Source organism: Ovis aries, chromosome 9 (assembly GCF_016772045.2).
Source record: "Ovis aries strain OAR_USU_Benz2616 breed Rambouillet chromosome 9, ARS-UI_Ramb_v3.0, whole genome shotgun sequence".
Classification (NCBI taxonomy): Eukaryota; Metazoa; Chordata; class Mammalia; order Artiodactyla; family Bovidae; genus Ovis; species Ovis aries.
In genome coordinates, this window is record NC_056062.1 from 78,698,848 (window position 1) to 78,709,848 (window position 11,001).

Sequence of the window (11,001 nt, forward strand, 5' to 3'; positions counted from 1 at the left end):
GCCAGTGAGCAGATCAGAATCCTTTAAAATCTTATATCTCTCAGTGTTTTCCCATTTGTATTGTTCTTTCCATAAGCTACTTTATAATCTTAGGGAAGAGAAAAGAGCAAATGGAAATAGGTTTTTCGGGTTTTTTTAAACATGATAGATACAACAGTTGTAGCCAAAATTACAAAATAGTGTCATATGCTATATTTCCACGGTAGAAAAGTATTCCATTTTATGAGAAAGCACTAAAAATTAGAATTCTAAAATTCTAGCAGAATATCCAGTGCCTGCCTGTATTTAAACCAAGCAACTAGTTGTCTTTAAATTTTTACAGAATTTTCCAAGGTGAACTGTAATTAGTTGAGTGGAAGCTAAATAACATCTGACACTAAAGCTCTCAGCTTTTAAAATATTCTCTTTCTAATGTCCCAGTGTGTACAGAGCTCGCTGGATGGGGGCAGTTCTGCAGCTGTGCAGTTTTTCAGACTTCCATTTATTCCATGACAGCTTTCTTTCCTATTTAAAAAGAAAAATATTCTTAGCAAAAATATTCAAATGAGAAGACATAATAGCACTTGGAACCAAAAAGTCTTCAATATTAAAACAAGATACACTGAGCAATCTGAAATGTAGAACTGTTTCGTTATTAATGAATCAATGAGCAAATTCATGAGTTCATTCTCTGTTGACCTTTCATAAAGTTTATAGAAGTTTATTCTAAAAGCATACCAGCTAACGACCATAAATCAGTTTCCACACTTAGAATGTGGCCTTTGGAAATTATGCCTGATATTAATGGACTAATGAACGTAGGCCTTAACAAGTTTCAGCAAGGCTTTTCGGTTGTGAGGGTTTATTATTTGCTCTAACAAGTGAGTAGTGATTTGGAATATGATTCAGAATTTGAATGTGATAGGCAGTCACAGAAGTCCAACAATGCTTTTAAAGTCCATAAGGCAAAATAATTTCACACAAATCTAGTGAGTTGCTAGTTTTGTTTTGTTTTTTTAACTTTTTATTTTGTATTGCAGTAGAGCTGATTAACAATGTTGTGATAGTTTCAGGTGAACAGCAAAGGGACTCAGCCATACATACACATGGGTCCTTCTCCCCCAAACTCCTCTCCCATCCTTGCTGCTACATGACACTGAGCAGAGTTCCCTGTGCTGCGCAGTAGGTCCTTGTTGGTTTCGCATTTTAAATATAGCAGTGTGTGCATGTCCACCCCAAACTCCGTAGCTATCCCTTCTCCCCCGTTTTCCCCTGGCAACCAAAAGTTCTTTCTCTAAGTCTGTGAATCTTTCTGTTTTGTAAGTCAGCTCGTTTGTATCATTTATTTTTAGATTCCATATGTAAGGGATGTCATATACTTGTTAAATGACTTCCGACGTCTTACCAGTTCCCTTGACGTTTACCCAAAGCAATGGTACTAAGTATCTACAAGGTATACAGAGATAGTCTGTAGTAACCATTTCTAACCTGGCTGAAAGGAATCAAAAACTTCTGACAGAAAAGACCTATCCCTGCTCTGTCCGATTTGAAGCAAATTATTTTCTTTAGTTCTTGAGGTTGTTATAAAAAAGACGTGAAAGCTTATCTCGTCTGCAGATTGGAACTCCTCAAAGGTAAGCATCTTTGATGTTCTGCCACGGACTTGATGCATGACCTTGAGTGAGTTATTTAACCTCCTTTAAGGCTCATCTTCTTTGTCAAACAGGGAAGGCAGCCTCAGAGGCTAGTGGAAATGACTGTGACACACGTGAAGCGCTTAGCACACTGCCCCACGCCCAGGGAGCACCGGCAACTTTGCACTTTCTTTGACTCATCGACAAACATCTATTGAGCCAGCTTCCGTGCTAGGTTTGGAAACACAGGTGACCTGATTCCTGCCCGAGAACTGGCGCTTGTCGCCTGGCACATGGTTGTGGTAAGAAATATAAAGACGAAGCCCTATGGAGCAGGATGAGGAAGGTTTCACTGAAGGGGTACTTGAACTAGGCCTTGAGGCTTGGGAAGGCAGGAGAGAGAGAGAGGCACTGTGGGGCAGGCAGAGCACATAGAAAGGCAGAGATGAGAAAGGATATTTGGTTTACTTCCGAAGTCTAAAGTTTCATGACGCAGGGAAGGTGTTCAGTGAAAATGCATTAGGGACCATTTGTCTTGCTGGCTGTCTCCTGCCATTTAGGAGGTCATCTCTTTTTTGGTTTGGGTTTTGTTTTCCCCAATCACTGAATGTTATCTAGATAAACTAATTAAAAGTAATATTTGGCCTCTTTCCTGGTGCCCATGTCTCCCAGTCACACTCAGCTATACTCATTTCCATTATTTGATAGTACCTGGAAGAAATAATGTGTGCAGAGGCTTGCTAAGGTTGGGTATTGGATCAAAGGGGCCAGAGAACGTGGGTAGAGAATTAGCAACCGCATCTAAAGAAGTATGCTTAAACAGTTCCTCAGATCAACTCACTAGCACTTGCAGGACCGAAACTTTATATTCTTTTTGTCAGTGATAGTCTTCTCAAGACCTTCGTCATTTCCCACCTTTATTTCAGGCAATTTATAAAGTAGCATAAATTAAAAACAAGTGAGGAAAGGAAAAGCAAGAGAAGCAATCTGGAGCCATGAATCATATTCTTGATAATAGAAAAATTGCTTACTGTGAATTTGGTCCAAGGCTTCCCGGAAGCCAAAGTGAAGAAAGAAACCAGAAATAGTTTACATTATCCAGCTATGCTGTCTGAAATGGTAGCCTCATGAAATGTGGATAGCCACACTGAGATGAACTGTAAGTATAAAATACACAATGTATTACAGAGACTTGGTACAAAATAAAATGTCGACTATCCCATTAATTTTTATTATTTCATATTGAAATAATATTTTGGATTTGTTGGATTAAAATATCTGGTTAATTTCACCTATTTCTTGTCACTTTTTAAAAAAACAGCTAAAATTTTGTAATTATATAAAAAATTTTAATTACATATGTGGCTCATATTTGTGATTCACACTATGAATTTATTGGACAGTGCTGGTCTGTAAGACAAAAAGCTTTCATCAACTGATAAGTTAATAGAATGTGGGGTATCCATACCAGGAAATATGGTTAGCAGTAAAAAGGAATGAAATAATGGGCACAGGAAGGTTGGGAGGGGTGACAAAAATGCTCCAAAATTGAGTGGGGTGATAATTGCATAACTCTGACTATATTAATAACCAATAAACTGTAAGCTTTTCAAAATGAGTATATTTAGTTACGTTAAAATCATAAAATAATTTTTTTTTAATTTTAGGGGAGAAAAAGACAAAAGCAAACTCTGTTGCTCAGAAGAAACCCCATCATTCTTAGTACCTAGATAAGAAGTGTCTCCCTAAGGGGGCCATTGGAAAGCACACGGTGCATATTCAATTTAATATCAATATTCATGATACTATCAATATTCTCAGAGTTAACACTGTGCGGTGGTGTGCAGTGTTTTCAGTATTTGTCAATGGCATCACACACCCTCAACTCAGTAATACCTACATACTGCTGCTGCTGCTGCTGCTAAGTCGCTTCAGTCATGTCCGACTCTGTGTGACCCCGTAGACGGCAGCCCACCAGGCTCCCCCGTTCCTGGGATTCTCCAGGCAAGAACACTGGAGTGGGTTGCCATTGCCTTCTCCAATGCATAAAAGTGAAAAGTCAAAGTGAAGTCGCTCAGTCGTGTCCGATTCTTCGAGACCCCATGGACTGCAGCCCACCGGGCTCCTCCATCCATGGGATTTTCCAGGCAAGAGTACTGGAGTGGGGTGCCATCGCCTTCTCCGACCTACATGCTAATGGCTTCCAAATCCCTGCCTTCAGCCCAGACTTGTCATAAACACCACACCCAGGTATTCTTAGTGCCACACACGTGCCTCCAACTCAGCGTGACCAAACACTGCTGCCCCTGTGTTTGCAGCCCAGTGGGTGCTACATCTACCACTCAATCACCAATGCTGGGGGGCCTTGAGTCACCACTGTCTTTCACCCTGCACCACCCTGACAATTCCAGCTTCCAGATGTTTCTCAGGTCTGTGTCCCCACCTCCACTCTCTCTCTCTGCTGCTGCCCCTGGGTCTTCTATCATCTCCTGCCCAGATGATTGCAGTGGCCCCTTAACTGGTCTTGGCTCCAAGTTCCTTCCCCTCAACTCACCCTCCCTCGTGTCTGCTGGCACGGTCAATCCAGAAGGCAATGGACTTCCATCACCTGCAGGATAAAGCCCATTAAAGTCCTCTGACACTAGAGCCCTGCCTCCGTTTCTCTTTACGGTTCTGAATACTCCTTCAAGTGCCCTATGGCTCCTGCCTACCCCTCCTGAGACTGAAGTGACCAACTGCTCATGCTGTCGGCTCTGCTCAGGTATACATAACCCGCCATGTGTGCCCAGATGCAGACTGGGATTACCGCACTTTCCAGATTGTATCACAGTGGCTGTTCATTCTTCTGTATCTCCCACCAGCTAAGCTGTCTGAGGGCCAGGACTGAGCCCATGTTTTCCTCTCTCTGTGGCATCAGCACGAGCCCCAGCATAGTAACGCTAAATAAACACTTGTTGAATAAAGGATAAAGAAATGTGAAAGGTGAAGGAAATGTGATTTAAATTTGGATCTAAGCAAGTGGCTAAGAAATCAGAGAAGCCCAATTTTGGGGCGCTAAATGTCCTTGCTCCTCTCCATGAGGACATGGGGTATGTTCAGTTCATCACAGCGTCTCTCATGTCATTCAGTATTTTCCGGATGGGTGGATGGGAAGATAAGCAAATGTGTGAACAAAGGTACAGGCAGAGAAATGACCTGAAAACAAACCAGTTTCATGAAAATAGTCCCAACATCCTCAAATTTACATCTGCGTCATCTCCCAAACCATAGTTGGTACTTAGTACTCAATACTTGGGAACCTGGGGAAGCATTGGTTTTGCCCTTAAGCAAATAATTATCCAACTGAATGTGAGAATTTGGGTGGCAAATACCCCTGAATTCGCTGTACACAGCTGTACTATAGGCCTATGCTTCACAAAAAAATATATATATATGAAAAAGAGAACAGAGTCTTTTCGTTCGTTCTTTTTTTGGTCCCTATAATTCTGTTGTCAGTGGTGCAGAAATTTGCATGGAAAGCGATGGATGTCTCTGCTTTTCAGAAGAATCTCAGGGCTTCCTGGATCATTAGGAACCAATTACAGTACTAAAAAGTGCTTTATGAAGTAAAACATTCAGTTGATGTGATGAGAAAATAAAAATGTACTTGTAAGCAATAAAGCTAGAGCAATACTACGTATTTTGCTACCAGTTCTATTTTTATTGTATAAACTTGCTATGTGTGTGATTAACACACACAAGGGAGCATTGATGACAGAGCTGCCATCACCACCACACAAAGACAGTGAAGAAGATACTATCTGTAATGCTCCTAAAATGCAAAACTGTGGCATGAGTTTAATGGTACGGAATTCCTACTCAGTTTAACAACACATTCAAGTATAGGAGCCAGACATTCTGCTTCATCCTTATTCCTACTCTTTCACCCAAACCCTGATGAAAAAGGGGAGGGCCTCACTTAAAGCACCCTCCTTGGTGGTTTGATCTGTTTTTTCTGGAAACCTCATCAGTGCTACCACTCACTCAGCAAATGTTCAGGGAAGCTGGATTCTAGATCCTCATGTGCCAGAGACATTCAGATGATTGAAGCACAGTTCACGCTAGTTGACTGAAGCAGCTGTACCTGTAATCTCAGCACTGAAATGAAGCTAACAGAGGAATGGACTAGGGGCTTTAGGAGCTTGGAGAACGGTAAGGGGGAGGTTTCTGTGCTAGTTCAGGGGAAGGGGCTGAAGTTTCACAGGGGTCGGACAATGGAGAGGAGAGGGCAAATCCAAGAGCTATTTGGGAGATTGAACAAGCAGGGGTGATAGACTAAATCTATGCAGGAGGTAAAAAAGAATGCAGGGGTCAAAAAGAGCACTGAGAACCCCAGGTTGCTCCACCCCCCAAACACTGACAGAGTTCATTAAGTCAGAAATGGATTTGAAAAGTAGGATAATAAGATCAGATGTGGACATGATGAATTCTCAGTCTATGAGATATCCAAGAAGAGGCATCCTGGAGTCAGTTGGAAGCACGACCCTGGGGCTGGATGAGAGAGGTAGGCCTGGAGATGAAGACATCTGTTATCAGGTAGAGGCATGGACTAAAAGAACTCCAAAGACTGTGCCAAGTGAGGGGGCAAAGGGGGAGGACCAAGGATAAAACCCTGGGGCAGGCAAGGCAGGACAAATGGCCAGCAGATTTAATAGTAGACAAGGAGGCATGAGGGACACTGGACATCTAGAGAAAATAAACTTCAGGGAGGAAATTCCCTGTCACTTGTTTTAGCACATAATAGATGCTCAAGAAATGTGTGGTGAACAAATAAATACTGAGTTTCTATCTGACTTTAGAGCAAGCCTTTATGTTTGTGTTCATTTAAACTACCATGATCACAACTATTGTCTCTGGAGCCAGATGGAATTTTGGGCTGGAGCCCAGCTCTGCACTTTCCAGTTGGGTGGCCTTGGACAAGGTACTCAGTCCCCCAGATGAAGATTATAACTCACCTCACTAATTGATCATTAGAGGGAGATGACTAGATAAACTCTGGTACAAGCACATAGGGGGATGCTAGCAGCAGGTACCAAGAAAGATATTGATTTTTATGAACTGATAGAAAAAATTATCTCAGTGATACTGAGGCATTTCCAGAATGGAGCAATTTATAAAACCACTCTTCAATTCTCCAGGTACAAAGATCTGTATTTAAATTAGTGGAAAGTTAAAGAGGGTATGTACCAATGTAATAACAGCAGTTACTCAAGGGTGGGGATTGAAGTTGAAGGATTATGCATGTTTGAGTTCTCTCTATATGGCTTGATTTTTTTTTAATGTATCCAACTATTCCATGTATAATTATAAATTAATTCATTTGAAAAATAAGTTCAAAAATTTATCTATCATTTAGTGTTGCAGTGAAGACTAAAATGAGACAATGACTATAAATCTCATTGCCTATCACAAAATAATGCTCTCGTTACACTGTTCCTTATCACTGTACACGCTGCACTGTCTTTGAAATAACCCCTTGACACACTTTTTTTTGGGGGGGGGTTGAGAATAGATGGTGGAGTGGAAGGACTTGAGCTCACCGTCTCTCACAAAAACACCAAAGTCACAACTAACTGCTGAATGGCCATCTACCAAAAAGATCCAAACCTACCAGAAGAGATGCTCTACATCCAAAGACAAAGAAGAAGCTGCAACAAGATGGTAGGAGGGGTGCATTCACAATACACTCACATCTCATACTCACCAGGTGAGTGACCCAAACTGGATAATAATTATATCGCAGAGGCTCTCCCATAGGAGTGAGGGTTCAGAGCCCCATGTAAGGCCCCCCAGTCTGTGGTTCTGGCACTGGGAAGAGAAGCCCCCAGAGCCTTTGGCTTTGAAAGTCAGTGGGGCTTGATCACAGGAACTCCACAGGGTTGAGAGAAACAGAAACTTCACTCTTGGAGGGCATACACACAAGCTCTCATGTGTACCAGGACCCAGGGAAAAAGCAGTGATTTCGCAGGAGCCTCAGTCAGACCAATCCACCAGTCTGGGAGGATCTCCTGGGGAGACAGGAGGCAGTAATGGCTCACTGTGGGGAAAAGGACACTGATAGCAGAGATAACAGGGCTTACTCACTGGCATGACTTCTCAAAACTGCCATTTGTCACCAAGACCTGTGCCCACCCAACAGCCTGTCAGTTCCAATAGTGAGATGTCTCAGGCTAAACGATGAACTGGATAGGAACACAGCCCTACACATCACAGACTGATTGATTAGTCTTTCTGAGTCCACAGCTGCCTCTAAACTGATCCCTTCACACAGCTTTGCTTACCAGAGGACAAGACCTAGCTCCACCCACAGTGGGTAGGCACCAATCCCTTCCACCAGGAAGCCTGCACAAGCCTCTTAGACCAGCCACACTCACAAGAGGGGAAATACAGTCTTGCAGCCCACAGAACAGAGATCGCAAACACGAAGGCTAGACAAAATGAGATGGCAGAGGAGTGTATTCTGGAAGAAGGAACAAGATAAAATTCCAGAAAAACAACTAAGTGAAGTGCAGATAGGCAACCTGTCCCAAAAGAATTCAGAATAATGATTTTTTAAAAAGATCCAAGATCTTGGAGAAAGAATGGGGGAATAGAACAAGAAAATACAAGAAATGTTTAACGAAGAACTGAAAAGAAGAGAAGCAAAAAGCAAAGGAGAAAAGGAAAGATATAAGCATCTGAATGCAAAGTTCCAAAGAATAGCAAGAAGAGATAAGAAAGCCTTCCTCAGTGATCAGTGTAAAGAAATAGAGGAAAAGAACAGAATGGGAAAGACTAGAGATCTCTTCAAGAAAATTAGAGATACCAAGGGAACATTTCATGCAAAGATGGGCTCGATAAAGGACAGAAATGGTATGGACCTAACAGAAGGAGATATTAAGAAGAGGTGGCAAGAATACACAGAGGAACTGTACAAAAAGATCTTCATGACCTGGATAATCACGATGGTATCATCACTCACCTAGAGCCAGACATCCTGGAATATGAAGTCAAGTGGGCCTTAGAAAGCATCACTACGAATAAAGCTAGTGGAGGTGATGGAATTCCAGTTGAGCTATTTCAAATCCTGAAAGATGATGCTGTGAAAGGGCTGCACTCAATATGCCAGCACATTTGGAAAACTCAGCAGTGGCCACAGGACTGGAAAAGTCACTTTTCATTCCAATCCCAAAGAAAGGTAATGCCAAAGAATTGTCAAACTACCACACAATTGCACTCATCTCACACGCTAGTAAAGAAATACTCAAAATTCTCCAAGCCAGGCTTCAGCAATACGTGAACTGTGAACTTTCTGATGTTCAAGCTGGTTTTAGAAAAGGCAGAGGAACCAGAGATCAAATTGCCAACATCTGCTGGGTCATAGAAAAAGCAAAAGAGTTCCAGAAAAACATCTATTTCTGCTTTCTTGACTATGCCAAAGCCTTTAACTGTGTGGATCACAATAAACTGTGGAAAATTCTGAAAGAGATGGGAATACAGACCACCTGACCTGCCTCTTGAGAAACCTATATGCAGGTCAGGAAGCAACAGTTAGAACTGGACATGGAACAACAGACTGGTTCCAAACAGGAAAAGGAGTACGTCAAGGCTGTATATTGTCACCCTGCTTATTTAACTTCTATGCAGAGTACATCATGAGAAATGCTGGACTGGAGGAAACACAAGCTGGAATCAAGATTGCCGGGAAAAATATCAATAACCTCAGATATGCAGATGACACTACCCTTACAGCAGAAAGTGAAGAGGAACTAAAAAGTCTCTTGATGAAAGAGAAAGAGGAGAGTGAAAAAGTTGGCTTAAAGCTCAACATTCAGAAAACGAAGATCATGGCATCCGGTCCCATCACTTCATGGGAAATAGATGGGGAAACAGCGGAAACAGTGTCAGACTTTATTTTTGGGGGGCTCCAAAATCACTGCAGATGGTGATTGCAGCCATGAAAGTAAAAGACGCTTACTCCTTGGAAGACAAGTTATGACCAACCTAGACAGCATATTAAAAGCAGAGACATTACTTTGCCAACAAAGGTCCGTCTAGTCAAGGCTATGGTTTTTCCAGTAGTCATGTATGGATGTGAGAGTTGGACTGTGAAGAAGGCTCAGCGCCAAAGAATTGATGCTTTTGAACTGTGGTGTTGGAGAAGACTCTTGAGAGTCCCTTGGACTGCAAGGAGATCCAACCAGTCCATTCTGAAGGAGATCAGCCCTGGGATTTCTTTGGAAAGAATGATGCTAAAGCTGAAACTCCAGTACTTTGGCCACCTCATGCAAAGAGTTGACTCATTGGAAAAGACTTTGATGCTGGGAGGGATTGGGGCAGGAGGAGAAGGGGTCGACCGAGGATGAGATGGCTGGATGGCATCACTGACTCGATGGACGTGAATCTGAGTGAACTCCAAGAGTTGGTGATGGACAGGGAGGCCTGGCGTGCTGCAATTCATGGGGTCGCAAAGAGTCGGACACAACTGAGTGACTGAACTGAACTGAAAAGATATAAAGAACTAGCAAACAGAGTTGTTCAGTTCAGTTCAGAGTTGAGCAATATAATAACTGAAATGAAAAATACATGAGAAAGAATCAATAGCAGAATAAATGAGGCAGAAAAATGGATAAGTGGGAAGACAGAGAGGTGGAAATAACTGCCACAGAACAGAGTAAAGAAAAAAGAATGAAAAGAAATGAGAACAGTCTCAGAGACCTATGGGACAACATCAAATGTACCAATATTTGCATTATAGGGGTCCCAGAAGAAGAGAGAAAGAAGGGGCCTGAGAAAATATTTGAAGATATAATAACCGAAAACTTCCCTGAGAAGAGAAACAGTCACCCAATTCAGGAAGCAAAGAGAGACTCATACAAGATAACCCCAAGGTAGAACATGCCAAGACATTTGGCAAAATCGAACGACAAAGAGAAAATACTAAAAGCAACAAGGGAAAAGCAGCAAATAACATACAAGGGAATCCCCACAATGTTTTTCAGCATAAACTCTGCAGGCCAGAAGGGAGTGGCAAGATATATTCAAAGTGATGAAAGGGAGAAATCTACAACCAAGAATACTCTACCCAGCAAGGCTCTTGTTCAGATTCAATGATGAAGTCAAAGGCTTTACAGACAAGCAAAAGCAAAGAGAATTCAGTGCCACTAAACTAGCTTTACAAAAAAATGCTAAAGGATCTTCTCGGAGAGGAAAAGAAAAGGCCACAATGAGAAACAAGGAAATTACATATGGGAAAGCTCATTGGTAAAGGCAAACAGGCAGTAAAGGTAGAAAATCATTCACACACAAACATGATATCAAAACTAGCAACTGTGACAAGAGTACAAATGTGGGACATTGGAAATGCATT